This window comes from Panthera onca, chromosome B1, assembly GCF_046562875.1.
Source record: "Panthera onca isolate mPanOnc1 chromosome B1, mPanOnc1 haplotype 2, whole genome shotgun sequence".
In the NCBI taxonomy this organism is placed as follows: domain Eukaryota; kingdom Metazoa; phylum Chordata; class Mammalia; order Carnivora; family Felidae; genus Panthera; species Panthera onca.
In genome coordinates, this window is record NC_138342.1 from 80902643 (window position 1) to 80922871 (window position 20229).

A 20229-nucleotide genomic window follows, 5' to 3' on the forward strand; every position below is an offset into this window, starting at 1 on the left:
AGTGCTCATAATACATTCTTATTTTTTTACATATTCTCCAAGCTTTTACTGCAAATATATGTTGCAAAAAGTACAGCATTTAAATTACAATATGTTGTGTACTTTCCGTTATACTGCTCTGAATAAATATCTGAAATGCCTTGAGTGCTGAATGCCAAAGATGATTGAAATCCCTCTGAGCCATAAATTTAAAATGTGTTCTCTGTGGTGGTGAAGATTTTGCATTATGTAAAAGATATAATTGGATACTCTATCCTGAAAGAAAGACAGGATAAATATTACAGAACTCTGCATATCTGATTTCCCTCCTTTTAAAAGTAGAAATAAATTGTATCAGCTTACATGAAAGTGGAATATAAAATATAAAATGATACAAGTCAACATCCATTTTGTTTTTTCTCTGATTCAAGTAGCCCCTAATTTAAACATTCAGACCAGCATCTGATTTTTTTGTTGTTGCTATTGTTAAATTCAGTCTAGCATCTCACTGAATGAATAAGAATTTCAGTCTGTTGAGTGAGGAATTAGATCTTGAAATTTCAGTCTGCTAAGTCTCTGAGACTCTCACCTGCTACCAATGCCAGATCATAGCAGAGTTATTTTTCAGTAGTTTTCCAAACGGGGTTAGCCAAAGAGATGCGGCTTAAAACCTGTAATTTTCAAGGCTAACAATTTCCCAAACATTTTCCAAGCAGACTAAAGAGAAACAAGCATTTAGAAAAATTATGCTTACTCTATAAAGGCCTTTAGAGAGGGAAAAGTCATATTTTATAAAGGCAAATAATTTCTAAACTAGGAATTTTACATTGCTGGGTAGTTAGCCATCAGGAATTTGTTTACATGGTTTAATTACTACATATCATCACCTATAAGCAGAGTCCTAAGAAGCATATGTTGGATAACAGGAGATAAATCAGTGCAAGAATTAACTTGTCCTGGTCACTGCTACAGCAGCATGCAAGAGTTAACCGGTTAATAATGGGTACTAGGATGGGCTCGTGGAGTTTAAAGTGGTAATGGAGGAGCAGGTAATACAAGAGCAATGGGTGTCATCCTTGCATAGTGGCATTGCTAATCTTCTCTGTAGCATCCCAATTTTACTATATGTGCTGCCAAAGTGAGCATGATACAAGAGGAATGGGAAGTAGATAGAGACATTTTTATACTCATAGTTTTGTCTAGAATCCAGCCTAACTGCCAGGTAAATGAAATTGTGTGTGTGCACGTGTGTGTTTTTAGGATAAGAAATAATGTTTAAAATCATCCATTTCAAGGAATACTGCCAATCAAATGGAAAGATGACTGACGTGTTTGTTCTATTGGCAGATGGTTTAGATGTTGATTTTGTTCGTGTATAAGCTGTTTGACTTGGGTGTCTGCATACTGCTTTTTGAAGGTGACTAAAAATCTCTGCACCTGCCAAATCTCATATTTAACATTCAACAGTTGGTGCTGGCAGGAATATCATTCAGAGATAAAAATCTCCATTAGTCATGCTATTTTAGGTGGACTATTACCAAAACCTAAGCAAATAGCAACGTGGATTAACTCAAACTTAAATTCAAGTTCTAATTTTGTCCTTTAAGCCTGCTAAGACATTTAGTCTAATACTCAGCACTTAATCAGCTTTACAAAAGCATCATGGTAACATGAGAAAACAGTGGCGTTTACTACATTTTAATTACCTTAATGACCTGCAAATGTAGAAACATCAGTCCCCAAAATTTGGGGAGCTGCTTATGTTTCATCATATTAAGTAAGCTTTGAAATATATTGCAATAAACTTTTCTGTATTTTTTTTTTAGTTTCTATGTTACATCATAATTGGGTTATTTATTTTGCTCATACCCTTATAGTTAGAGATATCTCATTTGGAAAAGCAAGAAAATGTGCCTTGTAAAAATGTCATGTTGGTAATATCATGCCTCTACCTACTATCATAGACCATTGATTAAAATGTGATAGCCTCTTTTTTAATTAAAGAAGAAATCAGGCATTACTCATTAAAAGTGGATACTATATTAACACAAATATATATTATATTTTTAAATGTATAACATTTACACAAAAACTATAATATCTCTTAAAGATTTTTACCTGTTTTGTCATACCAGAAAACAATGTTTAGTGTAATAACAGCAGCTATTTCAGATATTAATAGCTACTATGTACCAAGTATGGCACTGAGGGTCAGGGATAAAATAATCAAAAACAAAGTATTTTCTGCTTTGGCAAAGTTTAAGGTCTAACCATTAGTTTAAGAAAACTGTAGGGGCACTAAGTGGCTCAGTCAGTTGAGCATCCAACTCTTGATTTCAGCTCAGGTCATGATCCCAGAGTCGTGGGATTGAACCCCGCATTGAGCTCTGCGCTGAGCATGGAACTTGATTAAGATTTTCTTTTTCTCTCTTTCTCCCTCTGCCCCTCTCCCCAGCTCATGCTCTCTCTCTCTAAGGTAGAAAGAAAAGAAAGAAAGAAAGAAAGAAAGAAAGAAAGAAAGAAAGAAAGAGAGAGGAGAGGAGAGGAGAGGAGAGGAGAGGAGAGGAGAGGAGAGGAGAGGAGAGGAGAGGAGAGGAGAGGAAAAGAAAAGAAAAGAAAGAAAAAAGTAAAAAATAAAAAATATGTATACAATGATGGACGGAAACCTTTCTTTACCACAGCTGGTCTTCAATGTTAACTCTATTGCCATGCTAGAGAAACAAAATGTCTTAGCATATTGAATTCCATTTTTTAATGATTATATTTTGAAAATAGCAAAACAAAATGTATTGGTTAAAAATACATTTCACTTTTATAATTCTAAAATTCCAGGTTGGTCTACTACTTAATCACTGCCCAAAAAGAAGTGCTAATCAACTTCACTAAAAACAACCTCATTGCTTTTGTTAGATACAAAGCAACACTTGTTTGACTTGTAGCCTAATTTTAAACACATTTTGACTCATTTATTTACTTCTATATATGATTTGCAACCAATTTATCCTGCAGGCCATGCCTGGAAATTACCATGCTCAAGGTTAAATGGTGTATAGAGGCCATGCTGGGTTTTGTAATTGCTCTGAGTTTTTAAATTATGCACGATATACTTTCTTTTTTTCCAGGCTGAAATTGCTGTGGCCAGAATCAAGAGGCCTTTTTAATCTCTGAGTTAAAGCAGACTTCAAACTGCCTGATGAGGAAATTTGGGACCAACTTTTCCCAGTGGATATTTCTGAGTAGAAATGGCATAGCTACCCCCCCCCCAGATCCTTCTAAGGTCCCTCCTCCTGCCGTAGAAATGCTGATCTGCTCCCAGGCCCCATAACAATAAAATGTATGGCTCTGTTCTTCATCAATAACACAAAGTAGTTGTGCTCCCAGCACTTGTTAGGGAACCCAACTACAAATTATTGCCATTCAGTACCCATCAAAACTTTAGTTAAGAGAATAAAGTAGATTCTCTTCTACCTCTTTTTTTAGAAGTTGTCCTTTCTGACGTCAATAATCATACAGTGTAGTATGGGGGCGCTTTGGTGGCTCAGTCAGTTAAGCATCTGACTTTGGCTCAGGTCATGACCTCGCAGTTCATGGGTTTGAGCCCTGTGTTGGGCTCTGTGCTGACAGCTCAGAGCCTGAAGCCTGCTTTGGATTCTGTGTCTCCCTCTCTCTCTGCCCCTCCCCTGCTCACACTCTGTCTCTGTCTCTCAACAGTGAATAAATGTTAAAAAATTTGAAAACATACATATAGTGTAATATAGAGATACCTAAATTACCATTTCCATTTTCTGTTCTTAGGTTCTGAGGAGCAATTCATGAACACCAGACTTCTTTTGGTTCATATGGCACAGCCTTCTCATAATTCTCCTCCTACCAGTCTGGCTGTCCCTTTCCTGTATGTCATAAATTTGTGTGTATGCCATTCAACTTTAAATGTATACTTTATTCAAGCCTTTCTCCTTCTCCTTTGCATTCATTCTCTCAGGCAAAATGAGATACAAATCCTTATTTCCAACCCTATCTCTTTCAAACTCCTGTTCCAAAATCTAAAATGCTACCCGGATATTTCTAGCCACATGTCCCATTTATAGCCTCAAACACAACATCCTGAATCAAATTATCCATTTTCCCTAAAGCCAAATTCCACTGCCATGCCTCTGACTGCTATCAAGTTACTACCATTCCTTCAAGCTCCTGAAAAAAATAGAAGCATTGTCTGTTTTTCTCTCTCACCTATCATGTAAAACAAGTCAAAGACTTTCTTGTGTTTTGGCTTTATGTACAAGTCTCTTCACTCCATCCCCACTGTCATTTCTCCAGTACACATAAGCCTCCGGTTCCTCCATTTATTTGTTCCCATTTCCATACCTGGCTGTGGTACAAAGAACATAGATTTTGGTGTTCATATGAACCTGGGTTGGACAACCTTGTCAAATTTTAAACAGATTACTCAAAACTCAGTCATATCATCTGTAAAATGGAGATTGAAAATAGCTGCCTTACAAGTTTGGTGTGAAGATAACCTGAAATCGTTTATCTGAAGATAGGCCTGCTGTAGCCACTGAGGAAAAATGTACCATCTCAGTGTTGAGAATTACTAAAGAAAATCATTCAGTTCTGTACATTTGGAGCCACAAGGGGTGGCTAGATTCCCAATAATAATTCATTATTTTTTTTAACCAGCTTCTTCTTGCCCTTTTACTTTCAGAACAATTCTGAACCTTCACCATTCTCCATCAGCCATAGTACCTGTTTTCATTCCGTTTAATCTCAAACATGACTTTTGCCTTCAACCTTTCATACACAAGTGAGACTGCCAGCTATCTCATCTCCCTGCTTTCACACCAGTAACTCTATCTAACTACGCCCCTTTCTCATTCCCTTGCTTCCAGTTTTAGAAACAAGAGTTTTCCCTCCCTTTGTTCAATGTCAGCCCTTCCCTCTTTTGATCATTTCCCACACTATCAAATTCAGGAATTTGTTCTATTAATAATACCCCTTCTCTGCTATATCCTAAATATCCATATCTACTTACTCTTTTCCTTAATCATTAAACACATTTGAATCTTCTCATGCTTAAATGTCCCTCTCTGATCCTTAAGATATAAACTTGAGTCACCATCCTGATCCTCTTTTGCTATTCCAGGAAAAATGTTTTTGAAGGAGATTCTTTCTTCACTCTATATACTTATTCAATTCTGTATTTCTTAGCTTACTGGAATCAGACTTGCTTCTCTACCCATCCTTTAACTTAAATTTAGGTGTTCAATCACCTGCCTGTTTTAAAATAGACCCCTCTACTGAATTTACATTTGCCACTCATCCCTTCTTGAATTCTCTCTTCTTTTCGCTTCCATGACTCTCTCCTACTTCTAGAACTGTCTCTTTATATGATTTCTTCTTTCTTTTCTTTCTTTCTTTCTTTCTTTCTTTCTTTCTTTCTTTCTTTTCTTTCTTTCTTTCTTTCTTTCTTTCTTTCTTTCTTTCTTTCTTTCCCTTCCTTCCTTCCTTCCTTCCTTCCTTCCTTCCTTCCTTCCTTTCTAGAGCATTTGTAGGGAAGGGGCAGAGGAAGAAAGAAAGAAAGAATCTTAAGCATGCTTCACACCCATCACAGAGCCCAACACAGGGCTCATTCTCACCAAAGGTGAGACCATGACCTGAGCTGAAATCAAGAGTCGGATGCATAACCAACTGAGCTACCCACGTGCCCCACTTAATAGTCTTTCATATGAACTCAGTCTCCTCTGCTTGGTGCTTAGGTGTTGACCTAAGCTACTGTGGAGTGAAATCTCTTGTGTGTTCGTACTTTGAACAATCACTTGTATGCAAGTGATTACCAATTACAGATTACCAATTACCAATTACAGATTTATGTTTTCAGTCTTGAGCTACTCTCTGAGCTCCAGCCCTACACATACAATTCTTGACTCAATTACTCAGCTGTACGTCTTTATTTGACTCTTCCATAGGCACATCAACTTCAACATACTCAAAAGAGAACTTAGCATCTTTTCTCAAGGCCTGTTCCTCCTCTTTCATTCCAAAGTTCAGTTACTGATACTGTCATTGCAATAGTCAGTTGCCCTTGCCAGAAACGAGTTTTTCTCTTTTCACCCCTACATCAAATCAGTGAACTAAGTTACTAAATGATTCTTCAGTTCATAGTGTCTTCTCCATTACTAGCATCAGTGATATTAGTTGGGCCTTTAACATTTCTCACTTGACCTATGGAAATGCATTCTAAATAGTAGGCATAAGAAAAACTAATATGCATAGTGGCATAGAGTGAACACTAAGAACTATATTGCTTGTGTTCACATACTAGCTCCAATAACTTACTAGCTCTGCTAGTAAGGAATGTATACACTCTTGCTGTGCTTCATTCTCTCTCTGTCAGGGAGAATGCAACATCTTTACCCAGTCAGCGGTTACTTGTTTATTCCTCAAAATTTGGTTAAGATGTCACTTGTTTAAGGATCCCTTCCCAGGGATAAACAATCCCTTCTCTGTGATATCTTGATATCCTTTGTAACCTCTACTTAAAATTTATTATTATTTCAATGTATTCTGCTCCAATATGTGCTTATTTAATGAAAATTAGCTTATTTATGATTAAGTAGGGGAATGGTATAATATAATGCAGGAGTCAATATAATGTTTGTTCATTCATAACTTTTCCAAGCCTGTTTTTATTTTGAAAGATCATGAGCAAACATTCTCACAATTACAAACAATGTATTAGTAATACATCAAAACCTTAAGGAAAAAGCTGAAAATCTTACTTTAGGCAAAAGGTTAGTTGGTTCAAAAATTGCTGCCGGGCGCCTGGATGGCTCATTCGGCTAAGTGTCCAACTTCGGCTCAGGTCATGATCTCACAGTTTGTGGGTTCAAGCCCCATGGCAGGCTCTGTGATGACAGCTCAGAGCCTGGAGACTGCTTTGGATTCTGTGTCTCCCTCCCTCTCTGTCCCTCCCCTGTTCGCACTCTGTCTCTTGACACTCTCTCTCTCTCTCTCTCTCTCTCTCTCTCAAAAATAAATGAACATCACGGTACCTGGGTGGCTCAGTTGGTTGGGCAACTGACTTCAGCTCGGGTCATGATCTCACAGTTTGTGGGTTCAGGCCCCGCGTCAGGCTCTGTGCTGACAGCTCAGAGCCTGGAGCCTGCTTTGGATTCTGTGTCCCCTCCCTCTCTCTACCCCTCCCCTGCTCATGCTCTGTGTCTCTCTGTCTCTCAATAATAAATAAATGTTAAAAAATTTAAAATAAACAAACATTTAAAAATTTTAATTAATAAATGAATAAATAAATATTGTTGCACTTTCCACAATAATCATTAATGTAGGGAATTTGAAAGTAGAGATGACATATCTATGAAGGTATTTCTCATGTGTTAAATACTTTGGGTTAGATTTTTAAATTTTGATGCATCTGGTCTGTAATAGGTGAATATTTTCAAAGTCTTTAGAAGGAAGCATAAGTGCAAGAGTTAAACATCAGCAAAATCAACTGGCTTTGCTAATGGATGCAAATGTTAGTGGAGATAAAGCTGTGCTTCTGTTTTTGTTAAGATTGTTATTGCTTTTACTTAGTACCCTGTTTTCAAAGTTACATAGGCTTTGAGTAGTCGGCCCAATCCTATTTTTTTTTCCTTTAAGCTCTGTTACTTTTAATGTACAGTTTTTGAACACATAAGTATTTTTCAGGAACATATATATGATTGTAAAAGAAATGCCTGTACATTAACATGATGCATCTGTTGGCCCATTAATCTGTAATTTCCTGGAGAGAAAGGACCATCAGAAATTAATGTTTGTACTGTCATTCCATAACTTGGTACCTTTCAGTGAACTGAATGAAACCACAGAAGATGCTGAATAGATGCTACTTCTTTTTTTTCCCATCTACCATCCCTTCTTCCATCTCTGCTCCCTTAAATTCAACCAAACACAAGCCTCTGTATATGTAACTTCCCTAACAAAAATACTTCAACTGCTTATACAGTAAAGTCTGGATCTCCTGACTTTAGTATCTAAGGCTGTACTTGCTTTGGTGCCAGCCAGTCACTCCGAATTTACTGTGCCAGTCAGTGAAGTCAGCTCACTGTGCTCTTGCTACACAGTGTGTATTTATCTGCTCCCTTATTTTGCTCATGCCCTTTTCTTACCATCTTCCCCAGAATGGGCTCCCAACTCCGCTCTAATTATCAAAGTCCCCAGGTTTACTGTAGTGCCAGCTCAACTCACTCTCCTCTCCTTGAGGCAGCTATTATAATAATAAGTAGTATCCATTTGTCATTAAGTCTCACATACTGGTATTGATCTTTTTATCACATATGGTATAAACAGTATGAAGTCGACCTGAATCTTATATTTCTTATGGCTCCAAATAGAAACTCATATTTAATATAAATCTATTGATTATTTTTTTTAAAAAAGTAAAACTAAAAGAGCCAGAATAAGTCACATTGGACTGAAGTGAAAACTAGCAAATCAGTGAAGCATACTGCAATAAATGTACATTTGAGGTTTTGTGGAGCTGAACTCTCCTTGTGTCAGTGGGAATGAGAAGGAAGAGAATGGAATAAAAGGAAAGAAGGGAAATAGAATTAGATTAGGGAATTAAAGAATAAGGATGGGGGTGACTGGATGGCTCAGTCGGTTAAGCATCAGACTTTGGCTCAGATCATGATCTCCCCGTTCGTGGGTTTGAGCCCCGCGTCGGTCTCTGTGCTGACAGCTCAGAGCCCTTAGCCTGCTTCGGATTCTGTGTCTCCTTCTTCTCTCTGCCCTTCCCTGCTCTCACTCTGTGTCTCTCTCTCTCTCAGAAAAATAAACATTAAACAAAATTTTAAGAATAAGGATAAATTAAAAAAATGAGTCTAAGTTACAAAGTCCATTTAAGAAGAAAAAATGATCTCATCACTGAAACAGAGGATGTTAAGATTTATTATAGGAGAAAAAACTGAATACTTTGGCTTTCTTTTTCTATATTCAGGGTGATGTGCAAGATGATGCAATATGAAAACTGTACCTTGATTAAAATTTGGTGATATCCCTTATCCCTTAATCCTTTGTCTATCTTGCCTCATTATCTGTGAACTCTTATTAATCCTGGTAACTGATGCTCACCATCCCAAACTAACAGTTGATAAAAGCAAATAAGATACCCTGAAATATTCCATACACATACTGCCCATATAAACATTCCTAGTGGGAGAATCATTTGAATCCAAAATATGCTAAGGGTGCCCATGGGTAATTTAAAATACATTTTAAAATTCCAATATATTAATAGCCTAAACAACAAGTTAGAATGAAACTTTCTAAAAATTTAACTAATGTATGACCACTTGACTCTGAATTATATAATATAAGGTAAGGAATTATTTTAGTTCACAGCCCCCAGTTATTTGGTTTAAAGATTTTCTCTTTTCTAAAAAACTAGAAGTGAAAGGATAATAGTGTGTGTTATAGTCACAAAATAATAAATGTGGAACATCTTCATTTCTTTTAGACTATAAATATATATTACACTAATTTAGAAAATGACTATTTTACAGAAGCCACTGAAATATTTGCTTATCTTGTTTTATATGTGATCCCCCCAAATGTGCTCATTGTACAACAGAATACCTTAATTTTAATTGAAAATGAAGAAATTAGAATTATTTCAAATCATTACAAAAATCTGGAATGAATGAAACCATCAGATCTGACTGCTCCCAGAGCCTCAATTGGTGAGAGTTGTGATATATGCATTTCTTATTTATGTTTTGAGTGGAAGCTAGAAGATTGGCCCAATATTCCTAGGAATGCATGGAATTCTAAAGTATTTAATTTTTTTTTGTTTTTAAGTGGAGTGATTGTGCCCTCCTTTAATATAGTGCAATTATCTTAATCACTGTTTTATCCTTACATCTTTATGAACTTTGATCTTAATTTGTTTCTTAGGCTATCTGCTAAGACTTTATTATGGAAGTCTTTCTTAAGGAAAATATTTTTTCAATAAGTCTTTCAAATCCACAGTTCAAATATAAAGCAATTGAGATTATTCCTCTCAATCAATCCTTGGAAATATTCAAAGAAACAATTATATTTTGTTTTGTTTTGTTTTGTTTTGTTTTGTTTTGTTTTGTTTTAGGCATACTTTGAATTTCATTATGATAACAATGCAAACTGATATTTATTGAGTGGTTAGAGTTGTCAGCCATTGTGCCTGAAGCTTTATAGATATTAGCTCATCAAATCCTTCCGGATTCTATGACATAGATAATAACATCATCCCTATTTCATAAAGGAACAAACCAAGAGTTCAAAGAGTTATATAACTTGCCAAACATAGATATTTAAGTGGTACTTAAATCCATGTGTGTCTTAAACTATAAACCTTATCCTATCTTGTGCAAAAGAAGATAATTATCTTCCCCATCAGTTTTTCAAATGAAGTTTACTTGACTTTATAGTGTACCTTTCATATATGTCTTTTCTAATTATAAGCTACTCATCTTCATGATGGCGTCTGAAAATACAACCTAAATATAATTTAAAATGTTATTAAGAAAATGCTATTAATCCTAAATATCTTTACGATTACTTAGTAACATACGTTGTTCTGCTTCTCTCAGATCCACAATTTTAATGTCATTAGTCAGAAATATTTGACATCCACAGTCTTGTTGTAACGTGTAGGATACTGTTGAAATAAAGGGAGATTTTTCATTGCTGAGAAAGAGGCCTGAGCGAGAGTCAAGCTGGTCATTTCTCAGCTTACAGGCTGATTAGTTACAAGAGTTCAACTAGAAAGTCATTGCCCAGGGCAGTGTTCAAAGTGGTGGATTCTATGATATAAACTGGCAGAGGGACATTAAAGCAAGTAGCAGAAGAGGGTCCTTTTGGGGAAGAATGTAGTAGAAAACATGAAAAATAAAATTTACTTTGAGAGTCTCTAGGACTTGATGGGGAGGCCACCCATGCAAGTCACCTCCTATTGTAACTGCACAGAAGAGAGCACCCTCCTTGTACATTTGCATCCATTTCATGTTCTTTTTTGTAGAGTAGTGTGATTTAGCACTGGTGCCTGCTGGATAGAAAGAGTCTGATTAATGTGTGGCACTTCATGTTATAGCATATACTCCCATGTAAGTGATGGAAGACCCTCACATAATTGGATCTGAAATGGAATAAAATGATGAAAAATTTAGCATAGCCTTTGTCTTTATATGCTATAGTGGGGACAGCTGAGAGGTCAGGATACTTGGAAACGATGAGGGGCATTTTAGAGTCTCTGCTGGTAAAAATTTGTTTAACACAGTCTCATGATTAAAAGGAATGTGTATCCTGCTGTGGCACCAAGGTACAAGAGAGAGAATAATAAATTGGTGCCATTGACAAGATGTCATTTGTTATCTGCTTTAAAATGTCAGGTCATGTCATTGTGGTGAAATATTTTCTCTCTTGATGTATGTCTTACAAAGCAGGTTCAATGTTTGCCACTATTCTATTTCAATAAAAGAAAACAGCTTTTAATCTGGAAAGCACTGTCACCAGGAGGAAAATAAGGTCATCCGAGACTCTTATTTGGCCATTTCTCCACAATCCTCCATTAGCACTGTATTTCAATAGCCCTGTTGGTCCAAATTCTTTCTTTAATTTATCTTTTGAGGAGTGTAATTATCCATCTGCTCTCTTGGCCAAAGGCAGGGAGAAAAAGAGATTTTAGATATTGCAAGGTTACAAAAAGGCCAAAACCTGGCAACTGCACATCCTTATGTGATATACTTACGAGATTGTTAGATTCTTCACAACTTTTCTCATTCAGGGTTTCAGAGTACAAACATAGAAAGCACAGCTCTCTCACATTATATCAGTTAAAAATAAGTGAAAAGAATTTTAAAAGACAAAAATGAAAAAAAAATATGAAAGTCATGTGTTTGTGGGCTATAATATTGTTACACTGATATATACTTTCAATCTATGAAACATGAAGTAAAACACAGGGCATTAAAAGACTCAGTAAGTTGTCTTCCATTTTTCAGGTATCTAGATTTTCAGTGTAAACTCATTATAGTGACCTTAGACAGATGTGTTTGTCTCGCACATACCAGACCAAGCTGGTATTTTGAATTGTGGAGCCCTGTTCCACATGAGCTGGATTACACATGAGCTCAATTCCATTGAGCTGGAAGAGCAAAATCCACTTTGGATCGTAGGAAATAAATAACCCAACAAAGGAATAAAAATCTCTGTGCATATATATGCATATGTATATATACAAGTAAAGAGATAACCCCATGAACATATACAACCTCTAGTCATATTCTGGAACCCAAAAAGTGAAAGGAAATTATTAACCTCAGAAATACCACAAACTTAGCCATTGATGGGAAGGGTATCATAAGCAAATAAACAAAAGGATAAAAACATTCATGAGAGATGACTGATCTTTAAAGACTTTTGTACACACAAGAAAAACTTCCATATGATAATGAGTATATCTAACTCCCTCAGATATTGCATTTAAATGAATTTCCTATGGTGGTGGCAGCTGCTCCTTCCGTTATAGTTAAAAATATCAAGTGCCTATGTTCTTTTTATTTGAAATATCTATATAGTTAACTAATTTAGGTAAAGATAAAACTGATGAATCCATGCATTAATTCTTTAAACTTATTAGTTTAGTGCATAAGAACTATGCATATCTAATTTTAAGAGGAGAAAATGAGATATTTCAGAAAATAAAACAATTTACTACAGAAATGTAAACCTTAAAGGGATTGGATTTTGAAAATATAAGGTTGAATGGTCAAATGATCTTTAATGTATCTTTAATGTAGTTTAATGGAAATAATAAATTGTCTCTGAATTCCACAGAAAAAACAAAAGTCCAGCAATGTAAACTATAGAGAAAGATGAAATTTTCACAAACAATACCTGATGCAGCAGGATGATTTATTGAAACATTAACTTGGATTTTGCTCAGATTGCTATATACATTTTCCCTTTCTGATTCCAAGAAGGTGGTCCTGTTATGTTTCCTTCACTTGAGGGCTGAAGAGTAGTCAGTTCCAAAGGAGGTTATTTCTAAGCACAAGGATTTAAGTGCTCTCCTAGGTTTTGTTTGTAACAGTTATAGAATTCCATGGAATTGTCTCAAAAGGGAGAGATGTAGAAAGCAAAGGTTACTAAATGAAGAAAGGTTGAGAGAAACTCCTTTCCAAAACTGTAAAAGGAATAGAGTTTTTATGAGGCCCATAGCATCTTGTAAATGGCAGGATCTCAGTGGAGAATGGCTTTGTGATACACTTACAGAAGCTGGACATGGGAAATCAAACATCACCACTTTACAAGTCAACAGTGCTTGAGCTTGGCATCTGCATTGTTTAGACTAAGTTGGTTTAGACCCAGAGTACATCAACTATGACCAGAGTAGACTGAAAACCAGAGGACTCTTCCCTGAATGTTCTGCAACCTGTAGGAACCTAAGAAACATTGTTCATTTGTCTATACTTTTTATCAGTATATTCTTGCCTCCCAAACAATCCTCAACAAACTGCAGCTGGGCTCCTGACTTCATCCTCTCATTACCACTGCTTTAGCTAAGATGGCCAACAAACTCTCTGTTGCTAAAACTAAAAGATATTAAAGGATTCTTTGAATTGGTACTTTTTGGCATGGTCTGTAGATCCTTTTTCTCGAAATGTTCTCTTTCCTTGCATTCTATGAGTGTGTGTATGAGTCTTTTTCCTTCTGTTCTGTGGATAATCCTTCATACTCTTCTTTTGGGGCTTTCCTTCCTCTACCCATTTTGTAAAAAGCTATTCGTCCTTCCTCTAACTCTCCTTGGTGTTGTTTCCTTTTCACTTCACATTTTCTCTTTGGTGATCCTATGTTTTCAATAATGATTTGTTTTCTACTCATTAATTATTTCAATTTATTATTTATTTATTTATTTATTTTTACTTTTTTTATGTTTATTTATACTTGAGAGAGAGACAGAGTGTGAGCGAGGGAGGGGCAGCTCCAGGCTCTGAGCTGTCAGCACAGAACCCGACGTTGGGCTCAAAGTCACAAACTGTGACATCATAACTTGCATTGAAGTCAGACGCTTAACCAACTGAGCCACCCAGGAGCCCCTAATCATCTCAGTTTAAATGTTACTTTCTCCAGGAAATTTTTCTCAACTCTTTAAGTCTAGATTATCTGCCCTTTTGTGTGATGTTTTAGAACTCAACCTTATAATATCATTTATCACTCTAGTGTAGTTACTGTCTTCCATACTAAATGATGAACATCCCAGTATAAAAACTAATTATGTTCACTTTTGCATCTCCAAGAATAGCAGTGTTAGGCATGTATTGGCTACTCAATAAACATATACTGATTTTTTTAAAAAAATTAATTGAAATAGTGGGACACCTTCAATATCTCTCTATCCTTATACCATAGGTTGTAGAGAGATAATATCTTTTTCTTTTAATTTTTTTAATGTTTATTTATTTTTGAGAGAGAAAGAGAGACAGAGCACAAGCAGGAGAAGAGCAGAGAGAGAGTGAGACACAGAATCTGAAGCAGGCTCCAGGCTCCGAGCTGTCAGCACAGAGCCAGATGGAGGGCTCAAACTCGTGAACTGTGAAATCATTACCTGAGCCGAGTCGGTTGCTCAACAGACTGAGCCACTCATGTGCCCCAAAAGATAATATCCTTTAACTTTTTTCCATTCTTCTTAGATCCCAGGAGATTCAAAATCCTTGTACTCCTCTTCCTATAGCTGAAGACATTTAATTCAGTCTTTCCTTCACTGTCTAAGATCAGTCCTCAGCTTAAACTGGTCAGAGATGGAGCTTATGGTGATTGTAGAAAGGCAGAAGTGCAAGGACAAAGGAATCTAAATTGTACTAATTGTTCTCTGGTTTGTCATCAAATTATCCTTCCAACTGTAGTAACTTTTCCTTTCTGCTTCTATTTTTAAAAACTTGGCTCCTGCCTACCCCATTTTTGAATCTGTGCATTAGCAATGATTCAGTGTTTTAATCCCTATGGAATTGTCCCTGCTTTACTTTTGACAGCCTCTTTCCTAACTGATCAGAGCTGTTTAAATATCATCTCAGAGATCTCAGAGATCCTTCTCAGATCCATCTCAGAGAACCTTCTACAATTCTATTGACTGGGTTATATTTTTGCCATATGATCCTATAGCACAGAATGGCATTTATTCAAAATATTCTTACACCAATAATATTTATATAATCATGTATGTATAATTACTATTTGTTTATCTCCCTCACTTAACTCTTGGCTCCGTTAAGGAAAATATGTCTACCTTGTTCACGACTCTTATTTTGAGTCAGTAGCATAAGGTCTGACAACATTGCAGATATTCAGTAGTATGCAAGTAGTGAATTCATGAACAAGTAGTGATTCATGGCTGGAGGCGTATTTCTCTCTGACACATTTCCTAACAGACCAGCTGCCTACTCTTCCTCCAGGTCTTCACCTTTGGATGCTCCACCTACCTATTGCTGTCTTGGCCTAATGCAGTGGCTGGTACTCACTGTTTGTCTGAAATATAGCCTTTTGGTGCACTTCTGGGTATGGCTTTTCTCTAACAGAGAAAAACTTTAATCTTTAAACTAAACTTTAATCTTTCTCTACAATAGTCATCTAATTCCAGATTTCAGATCCTCTCAGACTGCTTTATTCATTTATTTATTTATTTATTTATTTATTTATTTATTTATTTATTTATATTTAAGTTCTGTCTAGTTTTGCCCTAAACTGAGTTGAATCATCTTTATAGCTCAAGAGATATTGGATGTGGTTTGATGAAAAGTGCTAGTACTACTTGGTCATATTTGACATTCCTACACATCAGGAAATGGAATTATGAGGCAAACTAGGTGACTCTGTTTCATGCAGGATTTCCAAGTAGAAAGCCAGTCCAAAATGTCTCCCTCTATCAACACAAAGTAATAATAAACATGCTAATGTCTGCAGAGAGAATGAATTGACAAAAAAACAAAAAACAAAAAACACAGATACAGATTCCAGAAAGACAGAGGGCTTCTGCATTCTGTGTAGAAGTAAATTTAGCCTTCAAAAGCAATTGTTAAAATGCTGATATTTAAGGAGATAAGCTTTGAAAGAGTAAGCAAAGACTAAGTATGAGTGAAGGTACAGTCAATAATTTACTCAGTTCATTTTAGGCTTACAGTCTTGTTTTTGCAGTTAAGACTGGGATTAACTAGAAACTAGTTCTTTTGAACTAAGAAGCTGCAAACTCACCACCTCTTTTCATTATTTGCATTTTGCATCAAGACTATTATTCTGTCCTATCTCTGGTAGAAATTTACTATATGGGATATAAAGCCATGCAAGTATCAATTTTAAATTTATGTCTTTGAAGTATAGATTACATAAAATGTACCTTTTGATTTTTCAAGCTTAAGTTTCATACAAGTATCAGGTTTTCTAGAACTTAAACCATTAGTCTGGGCACTTAGTGGTATAAAGACTTACAATTGAACCTTCTCTTGACAAAAGGGATATTCACTTTTAAAGAGAAGATTGCTTCTGTAGCCTTTTGAAATCACGCCCTTGAAGAGATTTTTGACATTTAAAATAGCTTAAATAAAAACAAATAAAGCAACCATATAGATTTTATCATTATCTCAGAAAGATTCACCAAGTCTGCTTCTTTCTTAAGTACCTAGACAGTTCATTATTTATTTTATCTTCCTCAGAAGTAGGTCGACATTTGCATTCTAATTTTTCAAAGGGTTTCCACACACACAAGCGTTTCTAGACAAAAGCATCTTTTTATAAATATGTTATTATGTCACTGAGACTTGCCTCAACACACCTCATTTTATCAATATAGTTGATTACAAGAGAGTATTTCTGATTGAATCAAAGGTGATATAAAAAAAATATGTGATCACGACAAAAGTATACATGTCATGATGAGCTCACTGCTTAAAGGACTCTTATATTGAATGCATTTGTTAAGAATGAAACAGCTAAATGAGTGGCAACTTTGGTAATAAGCACAGCCTGTATTTCCATCTATTGTTGTCTGAACAAGTTTAAGTAGATAGAATAAAAATATATACTAACTATATATCTGCATGGATTCCTTGTTCACCAAAAATATAAATATAAATTATTTATTTATTTGTTCATTCATTTCTTTCTTTCTTTCTTTCTTTCTTTCTTTCTTTCTTTCTTCCTTTCTTTGCTAAGTGTACCTGTTTAATATTTGGTGCAGGTGTTATGGAGATTCTAATGATGATGTGATATATGGTCACCATTAAGAAGGTTAAGTTGCAGTGTGACAAGTAACCATTCACACAATATATTCTATAATTTAATGTAGTCATTTTAAATAAAAATTGGAAGTAGATTATAGAGGATATTAATTTCAATTGCAGACTACATCATAAAGAACAACCTTGGATATGTAATGAAAAGAAGGGTATTTTATAATAATGCCATTTATTTTACACATACTATTTTTAAGTACTCTGTAAATATTATTACACTTGTTTCTGAAAAAAAATTGACAAGTTAAATATCACTTTTCTCATATTACACATGAGAAATATTATATTAAAGAGTTAAGGTCCTTGACCAAAGCCCATATTATCTTAATGCCAACAAAATCAAAGGTCGAACCCAGGAATATCTGATTCCAAAGCCAGAGTTCTAAATTTGCTATCTTTGACCTCCTCTAAGGAGAGATAATGAGAGCAAAATTAATAAGGTAGAAAGGTATAACAAATGCTTGAAAATTAAAAAAAAGTGAACGAAGTTTGGATGATAGTGACTGAGATTCATGTATCCATATGCATCTGTGTAGACACATAAATGAAAACATCCAAGAGCAACAGCACTCAGAATGAAGTCCAAGCACCTTACCATGGTTCCCATTCCCTTGGTGATCCCAGACTCATTTTTCTCATTCCATTTCATACTATCTTCTTTCTCATCAATCAAAAGTTAAGCATCTTCCACATTTGACTTTTAATATTAATTCATTTCTCTCCATTCTTCCAATCTAAGCGGCTTCCTTCTTAGGACCTCCTCAAAGACACTTTGTATTTAGTTACTCAATATTAAGATCTCTCCCTGTTATAAAACACTGTTCCTACCCATCCCCCTAGTTATGATATTCTAGTCTTAGTTTACTACAGTGCTCATTCATCCCAACCTGAAATCATTGTGACATGGTTTTAATGTTTATTGTCTTCTCTTGCCTAGTAGAATGTAAATTCCATGAACAAGGACCTTTTCTATCTTGCCCACTGCTTTATTTCAGTACCTAAATGCATAGTAGGTATTCAGTAATTATTTGATAAGAAAATACATTAATTAAATCCTAAATCTAGCATTCTCATTAATCTTCTTGAAATCAAAGCCTCATCTGAGCAGCTCATAGACTGTCTTTATTCTTCTAGTAGGGCACTGATTACTCTCAGTCACAGTCTTCTTATGTGATGTGTAAATTATTAGATTACAGTTGCCTTCAAAGGAAGGACATTTCTTCTTTATCCCCAAAGCCCTGGGCATGTGACCCGTACACACTCATCGGGTTGAATTTCAAGCAATAGACATCAGTGAGTGTACAGAATCTAGCAAGAAGCACAGAAAGTCATTTGAAATGTTGAGTTATAGCCACTAATCTATAAGAGTTCTTGGATGTGTTGCTGGAAGGACCATTTTAAGATAGAATATTTTGCAGATCTATAAAAATAATTTAGAGTTATGAATACAAACAGATTGGTGATAATAAAGTTTCAAAGATTAATGTCTCGCAAGGAATCTAAGAAGCAGTTCTCCTTAACAGTGTCCTGGTATAAAGAAAAAAAAAATACTCCCAAACTCATGAACTTTAGCATAATATGTCATTCTAAAATATGTTATGCTGGCGTAAGGATTATTTTGAACCAAAGGCAAATGAGCAGGGGGAAATACAATAAAAGCAATCTATATTCCCCCTAATTAAAAATAATAATAATAATAATAATAATAATAATAATAATAAGTAAACCCTGTGCTTTACATGGGGCTTAAACACACAACCCTGAGATCAAGAGTTGCATGCTCTACTGACTGAGCCAGCTAGACACCTCTGTTTTCCCTAATTTTCTAATGGCAGGACACAAATTTATAATGACATCTTCCTTTCTCTCCACCAGGAAGGAGAGAAGTTAGTCATTGGAGAAGACTCTTTACCCTTATTAGTCAAGAGAAGTCACCAGAGGTATCTATAGAACAAATCTTGCTAAAACTAGGCTTTATTTCCCATTTATTTCCCCCATATATTTGCCTCCCCACAATTCACTGCCCCTAGAAACTCAAAGTCCATTTTTCCTTGTCTTATTCCTTTGTTAAAATGCTATATAAACCCAAGCCCTAACCACTGCTTTAAGTTACTCATTAATAACTTCTCCCATGTATATATGTGATGGATGTGTTAATAAACTTCTATGTTTCTTATTTATCTGTCTTTTATTAGTCTAATTTACAGGACCTCCATGAAAGTACCTAAGATAAGAAGAGGTAAAAGATTATTTTTCCTCTTCTATATCACCTCAATTTATGTACTGAATAAATATATTTGAATTGGGTAGGTTTGAGCTATCTGAACAATTTATCTCCCTGTATACACCTCTGCTATCAGTCCAAGATCTGTCTCTGTGTCTACCTATGCTAAATAATGAGTGTTTATAATTTCAACATTTTAAAGCATATACTAACATATATTTTTGGATTTAAAAACTAAATGGTTATTTCTATAATTATTATTTGTAAATCTTGTGAGTAATGTGTTAAAATTCCAGTGTTGTAAAACCTTAACTGCCTTCTAGAGAAATATTTAGAAAATACTAAATGGCTCATGACAGATAGTAAACTATGACTAAGGCAGTTATTGCCTGTTATTTTGGTCCTTTTCTATGTTAAAATCCAATTCACTGTTTATTTTTTTTCCTTGTTTCCTTTCTAATTTGTATTTTCATAATATTCATCTTCATTTGAATAGAATTTTCAAATAATCAAATAATATTTGCTATATCACATGCTTTTGGAGTCTTTGGGTTTTTTTGTTTGTTTGTTTTGTTTTTAATGTTTATTTATTTGGAGTCTTTGAATCCAAAGATCTAAAACAAAAATAAAAGAAAAATAGCATAACTTGCTATGTTGTTTTCAGACTGTAACTCAAAACAAATTTCTTAATCTTCAGATCCTTGTTTT

At 35.1% G+C, this 20229-nt stretch overlaps 1 non-coding gene across 1 annotated transcript; it reads right to left on the bottom strand.

Annotated features, from left to right (window-relative positions):
- Positions 1–1020: 1020 nt before the first annotated feature.
- On the bottom strand, positions 1021–1125 carry LOC132693453 (U6 spliceosomal RNA). The gene has a single exon (XR_009616827.1). It is a non-coding gene; the product is annotated as a U6 spliceosomal RNA (small nuclear RNA).
- Between the last annotated feature and the right edge of the window lie 19104 nt (positions 1126–20229).